The 20938-nt window shown below is 36.2% G+C and overlaps 1 long non-coding RNA gene across 1 annotated transcript; it reads right to left on the reverse strand.

Moving 5' to 3' along the window:
- Positions 1-1397: 1397 nt before the first annotated feature.
- LOC107202870 lies at positions 1398-14741 on the reverse strand. Its single transcript, XR_001520886.2, has 3 exons — positions 14586-14741; positions 14179-14269; positions 1398-1724 (listed from the first exon to the last, which is right to left on the reverse strand). It is a non-coding gene; the product is annotated as an uncharacterized LOC107202870 (long non-coding RNA).
- Positions 14742-20938: the final 6197 nt, after the last annotated feature.

Here is a 20938-nt window from a genome sequence, read left to right on the forward strand (position 1 = left end):
TTTTTTGCTATGTGATCAAATTTTTCAAAAACAATCCACAAAAAAAAAGTTACATTATACACATCCAACATATATTAACAGTCATTATCATATACAGAGAAATAGGTGTGTTCTCTGTCAGGAGTGCTGAGACAAGATGAGACCATTTACACGTCTGAAAAATCACGAGGTATTCTGACTGTAGATCATAAAAGGAAGGGACCAATTCATGTTAGACTAGATAAACTTACTAGCTGGTTCTTTTTCTGGCACTTATAAACACAGAAATATTATTTTAGCATCCACTAAGACAGAAAAGTTTCACTTTTTGACTGCATTCATAGTAAGATAACAGAAGAAATTGATTTGTAATCTAAAAACAGTCTTAGCAACCCAAAATAATAAAATATACATTTCTCAAAAAAATAAAACCCAAAACATTACCTTAGATTCTGTAGAAGAGAAATAATGGAAATACATATTTCCATTAGCAAGGAAGATAAGCTTCTACCACTGCTCTCCTGAGACTCCAGTTGGACCCACAGAACTTCACCTGAAGAAGGGACTTACAGATCTGAAGTTTAATGCAGGACATCTAGCAGCTGAAGAGTTTTTAGTTTTTCATCTCAAATTTTTAATTACAAAACTTCCTTTTCATGGAAGTGTCCTACTGCTACTTCTTATTTTAAGAGAATTTTCCTTCCTCTTTTTCATATTCAGTGAAAATATGAGGAAGATATTATTAGAACCAACTAAGAACAGGCCCAGAAATGCCTGTTTTCTGTTCAGATAGAAGGAATGTAACAATTTAAATTGCCCTTTTCTGCTTAAATTATGTTCCTGGCTCAAAATTCAAAGTATGGATTTATGCTACATTGAAAAGAACACAGGAACAGCCACATTCACAGTGTACTCCCTGGCACATCCACCCTCCAGCTCTTCCAGAAGCCATCTCACAGCTGATAAGCAGTCTTCATGTGGGGGCTCTTCATGGTCTACATGGGCTTCCAAGATCATGTTTCAGGCTTCACTGACTGCAAGAAAAATAAATCTGATCCCAAGAAGCGCCTCGGAAAGGCAGGACTTGCTGGTCCCTCAAAAGAGTGTTTTGAAGAATCATGCCCACACAGATAGGGACTTCAATTATTAGCCTAGTTCTTCTCATAGTTACTCTCAGAAAATAACCCCTCAAGGAGCTTTTGTCCTCTTCATCACTGTCCTAAAAATCCAACCTTTTCTAGCATACTACTGCTTCTTAGAGAAAGATTACTTTCTAAAGTAACTACACAAGTCTGAGCAGCTCCCAGTGCTGCTTCATGTCTGTAGCTGCGTCTTCAAAATGATTCAGTTATAATTTAGTGAGAAAATTAAACACACTCCATAGCAAAGTTGCATATTTCAGAGACTGTACTTAGTATGGCCCAAAGGCCAACAATAAAAAGCAATGGGATGTTTATTTGTGTCCCAATAGTCTGCCATTTTTATGCTATTTTACATGTGCATAAAACCATACAGATCCATTAGATTCCATTACAGATCCATACTCAAGGTTGCTGGATAGTGACTGGAATGTACTTTTTCTTCTTGCTTGACATTCCCTGAGTCTTTGAAATAAGCAGTTACTCACTGGATCATCAGATTGGTTTTTCCTGTTCACTACTGCTCACTGTTTATGTAAATGTCTTTCCAACATATTGTCCATCCTAATTTTTTATCTGCTTCAGACTGCTAGGCTTCTGCTAGGTCTATAAAAAAACAAAGAGAGAGATAAAGTCAATGTTTTTTGTCAGTACACATGGCATCTCAGAAAATGAATTGTAGCACTGCACATTATTAGATGTGCAGGTAATGATGTATTCCCCCTGCCAAACTCTTTACAGATAATAAAAATTACACACTTATTGCAGACACACTAATTATGTGCAGTTATGGACAAAAAAAAATTGAATGCCTTCCTGAGGTGTAGATTTAGTCTGCATTGAATGCTGCCTTTGGCAAGGCATTTTGGAGTTTTATTTTAATATTCTTAACAGCAAATTAGAAATATATTTGAAAACCATTAAATTTGAAATACAGCCAGTGAAGCTGATGAATTAAATTGATAGTGGAGTCTCTCCACCATCTATTCCTGACTGAAAGGAAGGAAATTATTTCTTTGGCTTGCACAATGTGATTTCAGTGTTTCATAAAACAAGAGTATCTAGAGATGACAGACAAGACCAGGACTGTGCCCGCGGTTGCGGAAACATATATAACCACAGTTCCTTTTCAACAGCTCAATAAAAAGTGACTTTGTATACACTCTTTTCTTTACTAATAATAGAAAAGGAACATCCAGGGGGATAAAAAGCCTTGGTCTTACATCAGACTAGGCCTCTGACAAGCTGGAATTTCCAAATAAGCCCTAAGAATTGTAGGCACACAGGTTGTCACAGGTTGTGAGTGAGCTACTGCCTGTCTTCAGCATTGCAGAGGACATTCTATCACAGTCCTCCAGACAGCCTGCTTCCTGCAAAAGTCTGCCTTTCCAGGCTCATCTTTTGTTGCATCAGATTTGTTCAGCTAACAAAAGATATGTGTTTCTAATTGGTTTGGCCTAGAACTGGTATGTGGCGTGGCACTGACAAAAATTAATCTGTTATAATCTGCAGAAAAATCTTTTTCAAGCTGTAAAAAAGTTCAGAAAACAGATCAAACCATTGTGAACTACCCTACCTTTTAAAAAGAAAGAACTGTGCTGTGCATCCCAAAAATGCACAGCTTAATTAGGAGAAAAAAATGCCATGGACCTCTAATTCAAGAGAATGTCCTCTGTGAGTGTACTTATGAGAAACCGTAGCTAAAAGAACCAGAAGACAAAAGCAGAAGCACCATTAGTCTTAATCATCTTCTATCTGCTGTTGGAAGATTTGTACCTCACATGAGACGAGGGAAATACTCAGACACACAAATTCATCGAGGAGTGGTTTTGTCCTTTTTTTGGTGCCTGGCAGTAGCAGGGGGCCCTGGTCCATGACCGAGGGCTGTGTCCCCAGCCCTGCACAGCAGGTAAACAGAGTCAGACACTGCCTGGGTAGTCTGGAACATTCCCAAACTCTGGCACTTCTGTACAACCACTCACTCACCATGAAAGAGCATTGTTCCACGTGATTTTTTTTTCTGGAAAAAACTCTTTAACAAGTGATTTAAGACCCAGCAGATGGAATCCACACACAGGGAAACAGACTTCTAGCCAGGTAAGGAAGGACAGCGGGTAAAGAAGAGGTAACAGTGCCTAAGTTTCAGCTTCATCTGGAGATACATAAATCATTGAAGACCTTAATAGTAACTCTGGGGCTTAGTGGGACAGCGTGCTACCTTGGAAGTCTGCGTTCAGAAGCAAAATAGACACTGAGCTAAAACACCTTCTCCATGTGATCTGGCTAGATGCCAGCCCACAGTATTTAAGTTGCAACAGGCAACTCGAGTCATGGGGATTTTTGTCTCTGAATCTGAGTCCCCAAAACTTCCCATTCTGCAGTCAGAGGTGCAGAGAGCGCTCAGAACCACCTGCACTGCCAGCCCCAGTTCATCCTCTGTTAAGTGAACTCTCCTCGAGAACGTAAAGATCTACTGTAGAAAATCAGGTGTAGCTACAGCAGTGTGAAGCAAGACCTGCTTCCATTTTTGTGTTCTCAGTAGAGCTGCTACCAGCAGCAACATTCTGCTGGAGCAGTCAGCAGAGAACATTTCTTCTGCTCACACACTCAGTTAAAAGAAAAAGAAACATCTGTTGCTCCCGTCTTTGTCTAGTGCATTTATGAAGGCTCATTATTTTATTCTTTTTGTTACTACAACTCCACTCTCTCCATAAAAACTATTGCTGACAATGCCTATAAGGTAGATCAGTCATTCTGGGAAGAAAGATTTCATTTTCCATTCCCATTTTCATTCTCATTAAAAACAGCAACAAAACCCTTAAAGATATATTCATTGTTAATTATAATTATTCTATAAACAGACTGTCATTGCACATGTCACTTAGATTACAAGACAAAATAACAGGAAAGTATTATATAGTCAATAAAGAAAAATATACTTTAGGCTACATTACTGCAAACTGCTTTCGCCTAATGGAAGAGTGTTAAAGGAACTAGCAGCCCACAATCCAGTCAATTTTCTAGCACAAATTAAACTTGGATACAATGAAGTTCTCCTGGGGGAGAGCACAATCACTGTTTGCTGAGATGCTTTATCACCTAACCTGCTCTGAACTCCCTGGTTGCTTTGAACTTTGTTCTCTACAGGACTCAGGCATAAGAGGAATCTTCCATTACATGGAAGGGGCAATGGCATGATTATACTAAAAGCACTTACAAAAGCACAAGGGAAAACATGTTAAAAAATAAAAACAAAGAACAACTTCTCCAGATACTGCTTTGGTATGTTCAAACTCTGTAACCAGAATTACCTTTTGTTAATCATCTGTATCTCTGCAAAACTCCCTAGAGCTAAGTACAAGAAATGTGCTACAAAAATATCAATGTAGCAACACAGCAGAAGTTAACAGCAAATATATCTATCTCAAGAAAGCTGGTTTTGATAAGCATTTTTCGTATCTTTTTTTTTTGGTACCTAAGTGAAAATTGTTCAAGCTTATCCAAGGCGAAGAAATCTTACATACAAGGGATTTATATGAAGTTACACTGAGAAACCACGTATTAAGAAATTATTAGCTAATTATTTGGACCAGTTTTGTTTTTGAGGCATCTGAGTTGTCCAGCTTCACCTTCAATTTAATGATCTACCTATACAGCACTATTGTTTGGTCAGACATCCTTCTCTCCCAGACTTCTCTGTTTACATGTAACATAAGGTAATTACCTGTATCAGAAAGGTAGTAATGAGAATATTAATTTTTAAATATTAATTTGATTCTCTTTAAAACTGGAGGAGAATATATCAAAAGAGATTTGCAGCATGACCTTGCAAACTAAGGTATCAGACATGGATGGGGATCAAAAAACTGACAATGATGGAGCTGCATTTTACAAACCTCTTAAAAAACCTTTAGAGTTAAGTAAGCCCAGAGATATAGTTCTGTTTTCCACAGAACTTTGAGCCAAGATGAGAAAGTCCACAAGTTCCTATAATTTGCCACAGATTTATGGACTACTGAGAAAGTAGGTGCTAAAAAGGATTAATTCCTGATTTACATATTCTACTGGTAAAGTGGCAAGGTCTTATGGAACAAACACAACAGCTGCAAATTACGTAATTATGTATCTGTATGCAAATTTGCAGACATCTCCTAAATGTTGGAATACTATTTGCAATGCTAATTAAGTGCTTTTTATTACCTCTGCATAATTCCTACATGTGATCCTGTGCCAGATGTCACTGTCACTTGGAAAGCCTTTATTGTCAGGTTAGCTGAGGCAGCAGGCATTAACACTGCTCATAAAAATCCTATTTTTAATTAAATTTCCTGCAGTTTCTCAATAATTACTCATTGTCTTCCTGTCCAAATCAGGTTGTTGATTTCTTTTTTTTTCAAATTGCACACCTGAATCATAACTTCCAACACATGGAAGTCTTCCTTCTCCACCTCAGCAATATTAAATATATTAAGAAGGAAGGAAAAACAGGAAAAGTAACATCTTCAGATGACAATATCAGTTCCATATGGAAGTTTATGCAGTGAATTTCAAGACAAATAAGGGATACTGATTGTGAAAACTTTTAAACTGTCTCTATGCAGAAAGAGGTTATATGGAGATTGCAACTAGTGGCATCAGTGCATCACTCCTTGACATTGTAACTCATATTCAGAGTAAGTTGCAAGCCAAGACCCTATTTCCTCCTTAAGCCATTTTAATAAAAGGCCTGATTTGAAAAATGTCTTCCACATAAATTTCCTGATCTTAGGTCAAATGTCTGAGCAAGGATGCCAAGGAAAAAAAAAAACAATGGTGAGAAGAAACAAGCAAGAAAATTAACTATTTCTTCCTCTGAAGAAACATTAATTTTTCACTTCTAATGTCTTGTTAAAACAAGCTTAGTAAAAAACTTTATGATACCCTTGACTGAGACCACTGTCCTACAACACTTTAAGCCATGAAGTAACCACAGACCTCTCCCAGGCAGTTATGGGATTGCAGTCATTTTAGAGGCTTAGCTGCCCAACCTTTTCTGACTGAACCACTCTGTTTGCTGAGGCATGATACTCTTTTGTGTGCTCTCCCATCCTGGCTAGGCTTCTCAACACACTCACCAAGGACCCTGGCATTGAGTGAATAATAAAGGACTCTACAGAAAGAATTTTACCCTCAGTTCAGAGTGAAACATTAAATCAGTCTTCTCCAAACAAATGAATATTACTATAGGCTAGCCATGAAGCTAAATCTTCCAAAATGCCTCATTATTTGGAGTTTAGTACTACACAAGTTGCTGATGGAAGCACTTTTTGACAAGGTATATAAAATTATACTTGGTACAAACTAGTCATCATAACCTACCTGGCTCAGAATAAATCTGGGACTAAGGTGGGTTAAACTCTAGCCTTTTTTTTCCATCTTCCATTTTATGATATTTTCCATCAAAATTATTACCTCTGAGATTTAGGAGTATCAGTATCAAATCAGAAAGGTTGCTGGGGTGAGATTCAACTGTAGATTATAACATCATCCAATTGTACTTCACCTGGAGGTTGGCCAGAGGCCTGTGTTACCAGAGTGGAAGAAAGATGCAGGATATATATATGTATGTTGAGGAGCTGAGATCTGCAGTAAACTGTCTTAGATTAAAAGCTGTCAAAAGGTGTCATAAACTAGGGCTGGCTAACTTGATCTAACAAGCTATCTATTGAGAACATTAAAGAAATCTGCATTACTTTCATCTGAGGACCAGTTTTATAGACAAGCCTTATCCAACAATTCTCCATTGCCTGTTGGCTAGGAGCTTGGTGTCTGAAATGAAAAAGAGAAGGAACACCCTAGAATTTACACCATATGTGTGTCAGTTGTCCATAGGACTGGTCCTTTAGAAGAATTTGTGTATCATTTTCTTGCATTTGGGAACTTTATCCTTATTCCATGAGTTTAATGTGAGGATTAAAATACTCAAAATGTTCATGTTGATACCACTGACACTTGTGCTTTCATTTATTCCTGCTTCTTTGTCAGCCAAGTTTTCTTTCACAATATTCTGAAAAGATGGGTTCTGTACTAGCTAAAGTATATACAGAACATATAGAATTATTAAGGCTGGAAAAGACCCCCAAAATCATTGAGTCCAACCTTTGACCAAATATGAATAATAGTTCAATACCAGTCTCTTCACTAATTCAATGCATGGTATTTACAATTAACCAAGAGGTAGTCACTGCTTCAACTCCTCTAGGCTCCCCAGAGGACAGGTCAAAATTATTACTCTAGAATGTTTCAAATTCTGAAGAACAAAGTAGAAGATGCTAGAAATGGTCACTGAAATACCACTTTTACATCTACTGCTACTAAAAGTTTTTGGAGCACTAGGTTAAAAAGTGGCATGAAACTAAAATAATGAATGAACTGTATGAGTTTAACATTAATCTGAGTTCTAAGAATGTTTGCGTAACAGCAGCATAGTTATATTTCAGAAAGATCTAAAATGATGAAATGTGTAAATACCAAATGCAAACAGTAGGATGGTACAATCTTGTGTTCTTGAAATTTGAGACATTAACTTTTTTCAAATCTTTCTTCAGTCTGTTATTTCTCATCTTATTTAATTGCCTGGTTACTAAGTCCAACTAGCAATGATTTGAGCTACATTAATCAGACAAAAATCATACAAAGAAAAACAAAAGGTACTTGAGACAATTTTTTAAACTGTTCACAGTCTCTTCCTGTTTTGTTTTTTTCTTGAGACTCTTATTCATTTTATAGTTTCTAGATTGTCATATCACAGATTTATCATTTCAGTCTGGACTTTCCCAATTGCAAATTCAGTCTCTCTACAGATTTTCATTACAGATGTGCTGATATGGGTTTATATTAAGATGGTCAGTATCTCAGCATTTCCACCAAAACTCTCCTCCTTTACTCTTTTTCAGTAACTATGATCATTACAATTGCTTTCCAACAAGTGCACATAGAGCATGTACAAATGAAATATCAAACTAAACCATAAGTAATAATAAACTATTGCAATTACAGTACCAACCTATGTTTACAAAGCAGGGTTTAAATGATAGCTACTAGTCTTCTGCATCCCAGGAAATCAAGTTATGTATTTGAAAGTAACCAAAGTCCAGAATCTGGATTTAACTATGTAGTTTTAGGAAACCAAGTCTTAAACCCCTGGCTCAAATGCTGATCATTGCCTGATCTGGATTGACTTAGTTCAGTCCCATAAATTCTATCCCCTCCCAGCTGTATAATACATTGTAATGCAGATAACATTAATACAACATTTGTCACTGTCATCCATGTATTTATTATCTAAGGAAGGACTTCAAGTCACTGGTCTTTTCATCTTGCCAGAAGTGTCATAAAGATTTCTGTACATGAACTGACTTTTCTATCCATTTCCTTCTGAAAAGTGAGGACAAAACCCATCCAAAATAAATTAAAAACATCCGTTATACAGTACCTTTGTTTTTGTTACAGAGTTATTTTGTTTTCAATAAAAGCAGCTACTGCTGAACATTTGCAGTGAGTCAGTTCCCATTCCTTGAGCTATGTGAATAATTATTTTGGGGAGTTTTCTAGTTGTTTACATAAAATAAAAAGAAACACTTTGAAACAATTGTAAAAATTAAAACGAAGATACTGGATTATTTTATCCATTGTGCTACAAAAAAATAAATGCACACGATTTCAAATTAAGCTGAATTCTGAAACCAAAGCATCAAAATGTCTCATTTTGACAAAACTGAACTGAAATACATAGGTTTTCCAAATTCTTTTATTGACCAGAAAAATTAATAATACAAGGGTCAATCTGCACAGTTTTAGTAAAGTTTGTTTCCTTGAAAACTTCACTTGCATTCCCATAACTTCTATTATAAATTAGAGAAGTTCATTTCTCTTACCACCTCTAAAAATATCTTCTGAAGTTGCTATAGGTGTGAAAAAGATAATAAATATCACCAAAGCAATCTTGAGTAGTAGAGAAACTCAGAGTAGCAAAATCTAAAGAACAAATTAATATTGGCTACTGCTCAGCTGATTCCCAGCAAGCTGGCTCCAGGAATTCTTTGCTCCTTTGAGATCACAGTGTTCTACTTACTTCTTTTCAGCAAGGAAAGTTCTCATTTAGTGATGTTTCTAAAAGTACATCCAAGAAAACTTATGAATTATTAATAGTTAAGTTTCATACTATCAAATGATAAAGCTAAATGTCAGTCAAACTTTTATGATTATTACAAGTCAGCTGATCATATTTTGAGACTAGTTTTTTTTCCTGCAGCAAGATTTTTTTGACTTCTACCAAATAGAGAAAAATTTATTTTTTAATACTCCAAGATACAATACTTGTATGTCCAGTATACCAGTCATGCATTAGAGCTTAAAAACAGCACTGCAGAGGAAGGGAACTAGAATGGCACCGTGAAGATTTAGAAACCTGATAGCCATGCTAACCAGATGATATAAACAAATCTAACTTGTTTTTTTCTATGAACATTAAAAAATAAAAATATGATAGAAGAGACACAAATATGGCTGAGGTTTAAGAGCAGATGAAAGGATGAGCCTGAATTTTAACACTCCAGAAAAAAAGCTACTGCTGTAACAGAGCCGTTTATTTCTTTCCCAAAGAAAATCCTAAATGGAAGTTACAAAGATCGTTTGGATTAGCACTGAAAATTTTAAGGTGGACTTCTATAGTCAAATACTTGCAAATTCAATTAATCTTGCCCCAAAGACTTTCACAATAAAATCATCTGAAGACTCAGAAATAAGCTAGTCGTGGCATCATATTTGTGATGAAATACAGCACATAATATGAAGCCTAAGGATACAATTTAAATTTTCCAGCAAAGCCTGCAAAGCTGTGAATTGAAAAAGGGAAGTTTAAGAGGAATTGGGATATGAACAAAGCTTTTTGAAATTTATCAAATAGAGGTACCACTTAGCCATTTCTACCTACCACAGAAAGTTGATAAGGTTAGGAACATAGATATATTCATATGAAAGTCACATTAGGCCAGGGAGAGCCCTGGGATTTTTTTTCAACTTTAAGACATGAAAAAGGAGCCACAGTATATGACTAAAAGTGAAAGCTACTCCCCAGCTGTTTTTTAAAAGCTTCCAGAAATAAACCTCAGACTCAGCCAGTGTTAATAGGGTCAGAATTTCCATGCCAAGCAGTGATACCAAGGGGATTGAAGAAAAGAGATGTAGTTCTAATGTACTAATAATGAATTGTCTCCTTAGATTTTATAAAATGTCATGCATTCAGTTCTTCAGCCTTTCTGCCCCAATAGTCACAGGAGTCCTCTGCTGTGAGCAGGACCTCGTATACCAGAAGCATGGGTAACACTAGCAAAAATGAACTCTAGGAGAATATATTATTTGCTAGCCATCTAGCCTTTCTTCATATATATTTTCAACTGCACAGTACCTGAAGCTGTGGAACTGACTGCCTTGTGCTGTAGGGAAAAAAACAAAACATACATACAAAGTTTTGGAAGAAAATTACATATACTTTCAATTTTATTATAAGGAAGCTATTTGCATTATTTCATAAATCTGGTGCACAGCCCAGTCTTTCTGTAAGTCTGAAAGACAGCATAGCTTCATACTTCATGTGTCTTTTCTTTCTTTGTGTATTCTGGTGTAGAGAGACCTAAAGCCTGTCAGCAGTTTTCAGAGTATGTTATGGTAATTTTAACCTGCTTTTATTCAAATAAAAGAACTAAGATGAAAGACATATACAGAAATCATTTATCTTCAAGCTGGAAATACTGTTCAAATAATTCCTTAACTATTCTTGCACTTCATTCATCCTGTAAAATAATTTTCTTCAGTTTGTTACAGAGTCTACAATACAAGAGTAGGCTTTCCATTTATGTTTCTAACAGTTTCTAATGCCATTCTTACAGTTCAAGGTCATATAGATATAGTTTTGGTCTGAAAGTCCTTTCATTCATTAATTAGTTACTATGTTGAATTCAAATCAATTATGGGATCTAGACTGAGATGTTTCTGCTGTGCCTTTCAGCTTTCTCTTTGCTTGTTTTGTTCTTGAGAGGAGAAATTAATTTTGAACCATCTCTCTGTGTCAGTAAGAATCTCAGGCAGTCAAAATAAGATTGGGCTTTTTCAAATGCAGCTACCTCTATATTTACTGGGTACTGATATATCAATAATTATAATAGAAAGCAAAAACCTTATAATACAAACAGGTTTATTATGTCCCGCTCTGCAGTAGAGGTGACCTTAATCTTTGTTACACATGTGTCCTTGAAGGGAGTCAGAAAGAACTTGTTGGTAAATCTGAGCTTCTTCCTACACACACGACACATCTCACCCAACTACAAACAGTCATTATCACTTCATGCATGGGCTAAAAATCACCTTCTCCTTTTCTTTCTCAAACAGAATAGCATACCCTAATAAAAATCAAAGTCGGTAGGTCCCAAAATGTTATGATGACAAGGTAACATTTTTCTGGTCATCAAGATTTACCTTAATAAGATGAATACTCTCTCTTGCTTCACCTGTACTGCAACCAGCCCTGCACACAGATTCTGATGCAGAGGAAAATTATGTAATTTTTTTTAAGTAGTGGAAGGTCACTCTGCCCATTTCCATTCCATTTGAATGAACCCTCCGAGGTTCAGACATGGTAGGAAGTGTGTGCATTCTTGAGAATCCTGAAAATGTTAAACCTCTCCCCAGACACTACAACTGAACTCTTTCAAATTTCCAAAATCTGCTCTGTGTCTTAATATAATTAGAGCAATCTTGGTATCCTTGCTTCCTACAGCTGTTCCTTACGACTGCAAGTAACCCATCAGAAAATTCAGCTCCCTGGTAGGAAGAGAAGACTGACAGATGGTGAATAAATTCAAGGCTAGTTTATTTTTATAACTGGAAAATAACTTTCAGACATCCTGGTGGTCTACAGATTGTTTCCAGGTCTTTTCTATTTTTATGAAAGATAAAATATGACTTGGATTCATGATCAGGCAATTTAATTTTGGCCAAATTGCAGAGAAAAGTAAATGCCAGCTCTTATTCTAAACTTTAACCTTCTGAGCCACTGAGACATTTATCTTATGCAAGAATTATTGCAATAATAATAATATTTTCTAGTTTACAACTGATATAACAGGAAATTAATATTTGGGTTTATGAACACATTAAGCAGATGGTACCTATTGTTAAAATTATCCCATAAAAGTATATGTATTTAGACTTGGTTAAAATGCAAAGCATTAGACTCTTTTAAAGAACTGGTGTAGGGATTTCTTTTTTCTTTTTTTTTTTTTAACAAGACCTTTTAAATCTATAGCATGCAACCTTGGAGTTAACTGCAGTGATTCCATAGATACATTAATTTAAAAATTATTGCCATAACCATTTTTCCCCAGAAGGAGGAAAGAAAAGAGCAGTATTAATGTAAATAACTTGCACAGTTAGAATTCTGATCTCTCATTAGTTTCATCAAAATCACTGATAAACTGAATAGCTGTTATAAAAGTTAAAGAATGGAGTAGAAACTACTGACCCCATTGAAGTTACCATTAAACTTTGCCTTTAGTTTCTGCAAAGATTCAATATCCTTCAAATAGCACTCTTGAAGCAATCATGTTATCTGGAAGAAACTTGCAGAGAACTGCTGCCATTCTTCTACAATTTAAACATTCCATTCCACAAGCATTCCCTCTGAAATTCACTTCAAACTGTCCTTGACTAATAGGAATGATATAATAACTGCACATGTTCTTCTGCCCGGCTTTAAGACAGACTTTTCCATACTCTATCATTAGTTCAGACTCAATATCATTCAGTCACTGAAGCTGTGTGCAGTTAGAAAAGAAAAACTTCAGGAGTTTCAAGTCAATTCTGTATTTCCTAAAACTGTATATATTATTTAAGGGCATAGCAGGAGTATATTATACAGCATTATATGTGCAGCCTGCAGTCCCAACAACAGTCCTGCAGTTGACTTTGTACCATCTCCAAATTAACAGATAAAAAAAACAGATAAAACTGGCCTAGGTACTTGTGGGGTAACTGGACACCCTGTCACTTTGCAGGTGAACAAAACTGCAGAGAAAACTTCATGTATTAGAAATATCTACAAACCATCTCTTTATTTCCCTCACATCAAGTCAAACAAAGGGTGGAAATATTTTTAGGAACTTCACACTTCATTTAAGGAAATCTTACCACTGAAAGAAGTGGTTAAAGGAATTATTGCTTAACTCATCATGAGAGAATACACACCTGTGCAAAATCTGATCCTCTTACACATGCTAACTGCCACTTGATTGAAATTTTCCAAGCTACACGACTATAGCTAAGGCTCTAAAATATTTTAAAAAGAGGTCAGTGGCATGACATTCAAAAGTGGTGATTCTGCCATCCATTCTTTACAGCATGGTTGCAGAAATATTAAAGGTACTAGATGAACATATTTCTCCTATTGAGAGAAAAGAAAAACAAGACTTCCACAAGTGTCTGTGTGCCCAGCAGAGTGGAAAATCAAACTAAAAAAGCAGGTATCTAAATTTAAATGGAAAAACATGATTTTTGGCACAGATCTGTGCCTCTTAACTTCTGGCAATATCATTCCATTCTCCTCTGCTATAAAGAAAGGTATCCACATACAGAATGCAATTCAGATGTTATTTGGACTATGTCTATACTAAACTGGAAGGGAACTTACTGAGATAGGTAGATGTTCCTAAATTAGGTGTCTCAATTAAATTACTGAAGTTGGATTTATTCCAGCTAAGTTTAGAAGGTCTTAGACACATTCTCAAAACAAGAAAAATAAATTCACTTAAAGGTGTTGTACTTCAGAAAATGTAGAATGATTCCCAGCAGACTTCTAAAAACCAACCTTAACTATAATTAGTTGCAACAAAAAATATAATTTTTACTTTGTTCCAAAAAACTATGCATAAAGCACAAAATCCCAATTAAACCTATCTATAAATTGTGGCAATTTATTTCAACCTCTCGATATACTGGGATGGCTAAACCACTGAGAACAACTGACCTGGAAACCTGGAATCCTGTGCTCCAAAGTAGTTGCAGGCAGCCTGATGAGGAGATTGGGCAGGAGAAATGGCAGGAGCCCTGGCAGGATTCTGATTAAAAAGATCAGTCAGAATAGCATCAAAAATTGGACCACCAACATACAAATAACTGCTGGGAAATTCTTTGGTACATTCTAAATTTATATTTACATGATCCAATATTGCTTCTGGCTTACTGAAAATGGCATGTTACTTCAATTAGACAGGATGCATGACAAACCACAAAGAGTAATCCATCAGAGAAGTTTTTAAATCCACCTGGCCTCTCCTCAGGATATTTGCAGGCATATTCTCTTGCAAAAGGTATTTTATCTGGGTGCATACAGGCTGACTTCACTGGATGCAGTGGTATCTCCAAGTTTCTTACCAGTTGTTGACAAACATGGTAGACTGGTGGGCACCTAGACCAATCTGGGCATAGGCAGGTTCCTTTGTTCTGTTACTCACCTGAGAAAGTTAAAAAAGGATAGCTGTTTAGACATAAACATCCTGGGAAAGCAAGACTTGCAAGCTATACAGCAGCTGATAGCAGAAGAATATTCTAGAGCCTCACAGAAAACCATACTGGCCCTGGAAAAAAAAAAAAATTACCCTGAAATCAAGATTCTAGGCACTTCATAGGATGAAAGACTTATATTTGTTGTTATGAAAGCTTGGTTGAACACACACTCTTTCCTGTTTGTCCCTGAAGAAAAGCAGCTATTGCTTATCTCCTAAAATGTGAAATACTTTTGAAGACAGAGAATGTTTGTCATACTACCCTATGGAGGAGGCTTGGATCTTCTTCAATGTGTCAGGGAAAGCTTTGTCACTGGTTTCAGCAGCTCAGGAATTCTCCATCTGATCCCTTTTTTCTTCACTTTATACAGTAATAAATTGCACAAACCACTGAGTGAATGAAACCCACTAAAATCAGCTCTGAAACTATCAATGATTACACTGTAGTCTGGTTTTGAGTTTTTAAACAATATGAAGCAAAGATTCAATATCTCCTAGCCTCAAGTGAGCTAAGCCTAGACTAGAACAAGAAATACACCATGAAGTTGTATTCCCTATCAACTCCTGGAGGTTAGGCCCTTGAGAAAGGGTAATTTAACACTGAAATTACATTGTCTTTTCTTGGAAATATCTGTGATCTTCACCATCTGTTTCATGCAATAAAATAAAGTTGTTGATTTGATGTTGCACCTTCTATGTCGGAATAAAGGCCAGTTCCTATTTGCATCAAGCAAGGGGGGGAAGTAATTATAAATTATAATTAAAACAAGCACATGATTTTCCATATTTTAATGAAGCAAAGGTAGATGCACTTGTTTACAGCTCCAATCAAATTCAGATCACGTTAATTGGAATTTTTAGTTTCAAACAAGTAAGACTCTAGCAAGCAGGTAGAGAAAGAGCTCTAATGAGTTTCCTCGCCACAGAAAAATTATCTGGCAAACGGTACAAAGATCATTCAAATGAAAACAAATACTCAATAAAGCAGATAATTGACTGCAATCTTAGTTAATAAGATGGCCCCAAACTGCCCTGCAAAAATGCCAAAGCAACTAAATATAAATGTTTATCTTTGTTAGCAAAGGAAGAACATCAATATTTTTCTGGGGAACTTCTATACAGTTTTATGGGAGTCTAAACCACCTTCAAATTAATTAAGTATTTTATGTTGTTTCTGGTTTGAAGTTTTATTTCAGCATTGAATTTGGTGGTCTACAATCTAGAGTCCTCCCTATCCTTTGAACCTATCAGCATCAGTATTTGTTTACAGTGCTAAAAGAGGATGCTAAAATGGAAGACTGATCACTAACATTTGTTAAAAGGTCTGCTAATTGTACCTGAGGATATTCTCAACTCAACATATATACACATGCATATACACACATACATTTATACACTACCACAACCTAATGACAATACAGACGATTCAATCCATTTTTTTTTTTCATTACAATCCATCTCCTTCAAATACTGAAACTGAAGATCAGAGAAATGAGCATTCCAACAACAAGATTCACAGAATATCTGTGTTGCCTGAGAATTCCTTCTTTTTATTAATAAATAAATACTATAACCAAAGGTCCTTTCTACAATGCTGTCTTAATGTCACTCACCATAAAAAAGTCTAGAATAGCATGCAGACAACAGTAGTCCTCTGGTCAGCAAGGTACTGCATACATGGTGAGAATCCAGCCAATCCAGTATTACTGCCTGCATACCATTATATGCTGTCTGCATACCATTAAACAGCTTAAGTGTTTTTCTTAACCAAAACAGAAGCAGCTGACTATTTATTCCTGTTGCCTTGGAGAACATGGCAGAGAAAGTATCCAATATGCTTTTCAAAGCAGGTTGTGGGAATTTGTTACAAGGGACAGAATATTTAGTAAGTCTCCCTCATTATGTCCATCTTATGCCTCACCTTTCTGTTCATCCACCAGTCTAGATGAGTTAATGACAAGTATTTTTTTGAGCAATAGCTGCATTTAAACTATGTCAGCTCCATCCAAAAAACCATATATGGTTAGTTTTTAACAGATTGTGGACATGACTTTCTGAACCTGAGAGAGTTTCAGGCTCTCAGGGGCTGATTTGTTTCCCCAGGGAAAGTCTTTTGGGAAACTCTTCTCTCTCAAAGACTGTTGTATAAATAAGGTTTTGGTTTCTCAAAACAAGGACACAGATGTTCTGAGAGTGTTTTTCTCTTGTCCCACCACTGGGATAGGGGAGGCGTTGTTCCTTGTACCAATCAGGTTAACCTGTATGGGAACACCTTATAAAGAGGGTTGAAACCCCAAAATAAAGGCTTTTTCACCGCCTGAAAATAAACCTTGGGTGTTTGCAATAAGAACTGTCACTTCGTACTGTGTGTCCATTAGCGACAACAGATGATTTTCTAAACTACAAAAAGTAAGATGTCATTGTAAAGAATGAAGAAACAAATGCCCATTATATCCTTAGTAACATTTGATTGCATAAGGATCTCACTTCTTTGAATTGCTGATTCCACATCCTCCCTGCTATTTCAGGGAGAATGCTATTATACAGAGCTATTTTTAATGGCTTTCAATTTAAAATTTAAATTTAAATCCTTCTAATGTCAGATTTTTTGTGAATGGGTTACTAATAATGTAGCAGTTCCTCCTGGAAGTCTCAAAGGAGGAAGTGAAATATTCTCTTCCCCGACTCTCCAACACAGCCAGTTACCCCAAACACTTTCCCACAACTTCTTTGCAGAGTGAATTTTCTTTCTTATGAATGCTTATAGGGTTTAGTGTTGCCATCTTTGTTAACATAACTGGTGTCCATACCCATGAAAGCTCCTAGAAATAGACTAAAGCATACGGTGACAGATGATCTGCTAGTGAACTCAGAAAATTCAGTGAACTGAGAAAGTACATAAACTTTGATCTTTATCTAGACTTTGTGCTTCCTTCTTCACCCCCCTCCCCCATCAACAAACTTTCAGTCTTCATTTCTTCACAGTTAGAAATCCCTGTTCATGAAAAATACCTTTTCATGGGTTGGCCTGTCTAATTTCCTCCTGGATCTGCCACCCTAAAGAGAGAAGGCTGACAGTGAAGCTGCTATGAGGGCAGACAGACATTCCCAGTTCAGAAAGCTTTCCACTCTCAAGAAAAGGGTTCTGGTTCTTCTGTTTCATCTTCCCTTCATCTGATTCTGACAGGACAACATATACCCTCTGTTGCATTTGCTTAGCCTCTTACTTCTAGGTTTTAAAACTAAACTTCTAACAGTTTGAGTAGTAAATGATCCTTAAAATTGAAAAAGCAAAGGCATGCCAGGCCCTAGGACAGATGAAAAGCAGGAGGGAAACGAAAACAAACCAGCAAGCCTTCTCAACCTGCTCTGCAGCCCCATCTCTGCCACAGGAAAGGATTGTACTATTTCAAGTCACAACTCAAGCCAATTTCTTTCACAAATCAAAAATACACAGATTCACAGTGATGATGACGGTGAGAAATAATACTTATTTTGTTACCTAAGGTATACATCGGGTATAACTGATACTGTTATACAACTAGGAAAAGAAAAGGCCTCTTTCTGAAATAACCTTTTCACTTATGTGAGCAGAAGGTAATCCATCACTGTAGTGACAATGAAAATCACAAGAGTGTAACTAGCTCGTTGATGGCAATTTGAACTGAAGCAACTCACAGGCATGACCCTCATGCAGCTCCTGCTTTTTGCTGAGGGTGTGACAGGGAGGATCAAGATATGTCATAACATGGAGACAAATTCCCAAATGGACACTTATATCAGAAAACTGAAATTTCTCTATGAATACATAGTATACTTAAAGAGAATCTTCTTGTATTGGGTCAAGGTGCATATTACAGTTCCTTTCTTTTTTCTCTCACAGAGGTGCTAAGCCAATGATTACCTCTAAGCATTAAAAAATTACAAGATTTCACTTTCCTACTATGGCAGATTTCCCCTGGTAGGAATCCCAGTAACACAGAGGCAGAGCTCTGTGCTGGGTGGTATCTGCATTTCTCTGTTATCACTAATTTATTCTGCCATCATGAAGAAACCAGTTCAATGCTCTGCCTCAATTCTCCCTTCTTCGAAATGGAGATACTAATCCTTACTGCTAATCACCAGCTGTTGAAATAAAAGTACGGTGTAATTAGATGATATTACTACGAGTCTTACTAATTCTTTTATATTATATGTATTTTTTATAATTTTAGATGGATTTTAGTAACTGCAGAAAAAAAAGGTCTATTTCCTTGACCTAGTTCAGCCCTAGAGTAACTGCTTTATGCCTCACATACCCACCTACCAATGGAGTTTGAATTCAACATAAAGTATCTCTGATACAATTACATTTCCTTCATTAATAAAGGTAAAAAGCAAATATATTAAAAAATGTACATTTTGAAGATAAGGCTGCCAAGTTTCTAGCAAGCTTTTATGTGATGAGAAGCAAAGAAACTGTAAAAAGTGGAAAAATGCTAACTGTGATCTTCCCAAATCTGAACTCTAAGCCGATGCACAGAGGCAGCAAACTCTGAAGCAAAGGATCTTTGTGGTTTGTCCAACTGGAACAAGAAGCAGACCAGAAAAGGCAATCTGCCCAAGTTTCTTCAGGTATTTCTGCTAATATGTACTTTTCATCTGCGTCATTTGTAGTATTTCAACCAGAGCACAGATGGGATCTACTGGCATCTACAAAAGTGCATGTATTGACAAGAGAATTAAAATACCAAGAGATCTAGAAGCCATTTGGCATCCTGTTGGTCTACCCTGCCATACTGTAAGGAAAGAAAACTGAAAAACATTCCTTTGTAAAGGAATTCAAGAAATATGATACAGAGGTATATTTAAAAAACAAGCAAAAGCACACGATATTCCAAAGGAAATAACATGACATTATATCCACAGCTGTGATAATATTAGTATAGTGACCCATGATTACATACCAAGAAAACTGGAATTATTATATTATATAGAAAAAGGTGCTGAACTAAAAAAAAAAAAATACAAAAAAAAGATGAAGAGAAGGGTGGATAAAGCACTTTAAAGCAAATCCAAACACAATATCTGTCAACGCACCTGCTATTTGTTTCTGTCAGTCCTGTCAGTCAGTGATTTTAGATGAGAGATTGGAAGCAATAGCATACGTGTCTGTTAGTGTAAGCTGCAAAATTGTTATTACAGAAAGCAGTATCTTGTAGGCAACAGAGAATCAAGGGAAATGTTGCTGAGAGATAAAAATGGAAATAAATGGGATGAGTTTCTGTTACTCTGCATGCAATCTTCCACTGCAAGAGTGTTTGAGGCTGTTGTATGCCTAAAAGGAGACATATTAAAGGGGGCAAGGACTGGCCCAAAATTGGTCCAAATCTCATGTGTCATTTGGAAACCATAATTTACACACATCACTCTCACTTCAGTCCATTATTGGAGGCACATATGGGATGGGGTTCAGTGGAATGGAAACTTCAAATAGCATTGTGCTCCCTATATACCATCTACTCTGTACCCACTGTAATTTGCAACAGTTTAAATAAATTATCTAATTTTTGCTTTCTGTAATTCCCTATCAAGCAAAAAATTTCCATGTCATAACATATTTGAATAGGGACCACTAATATCAGAGCCTGGAAATAAGACAAGTGTTCAATCCTCTTGGTATCGTTCTCAGTGCCATATCACATAGGTAAATGTCTCAGGATCCTCAGAGACCTCATCAGTAAACCAATTAAAGGAGTACTGTTTAAGCTTCTGATTCAGTAAGTGAGAAGAATAGTATGTTAACCATCTTCTCACAGCACCATATTAAAAAATATAACAGCAATACCTGACCCATATTTCTTTATACAGATATGCTTTCCCATGAATCAGTCAAGGTATCAAGGCACTGTACTTCACAGGTATATGGGTACCAACATTTTCCATCTAAATAACAGAAAAATTTCTCCATAGCAGAAAGCTGACCTGATGGAACTCAAAACCAAAACACTTCTATGATATAAATATTAAATTAAAAATATTGTAAGAATAGATTTATGCTTCCTTTATGCCCCTCCACTACTGCCAGTTTATTTTTATTAAAAAAAATTAAAAAATTAAAAAAAAAATCTTTCTTACTGTTCCTTTGTATACATAGAGAGAAACACTGGTTCCTTAAAATCTTTTCCAGAACTGTTCAGTTCTGCAGACCTGACTTTTACAGTAGGAGTATGTCGCCTCCAG

This window comes from Parus major, chromosome 4, assembly GCF_001522545.3.
Source record: "Parus major isolate Abel chromosome 4, Parus_major1.1, whole genome shotgun sequence".
Lineage (NCBI taxonomy): Eukaryota > Metazoa > Chordata > Aves > Passeriformes > Paridae > Parus > Parus major.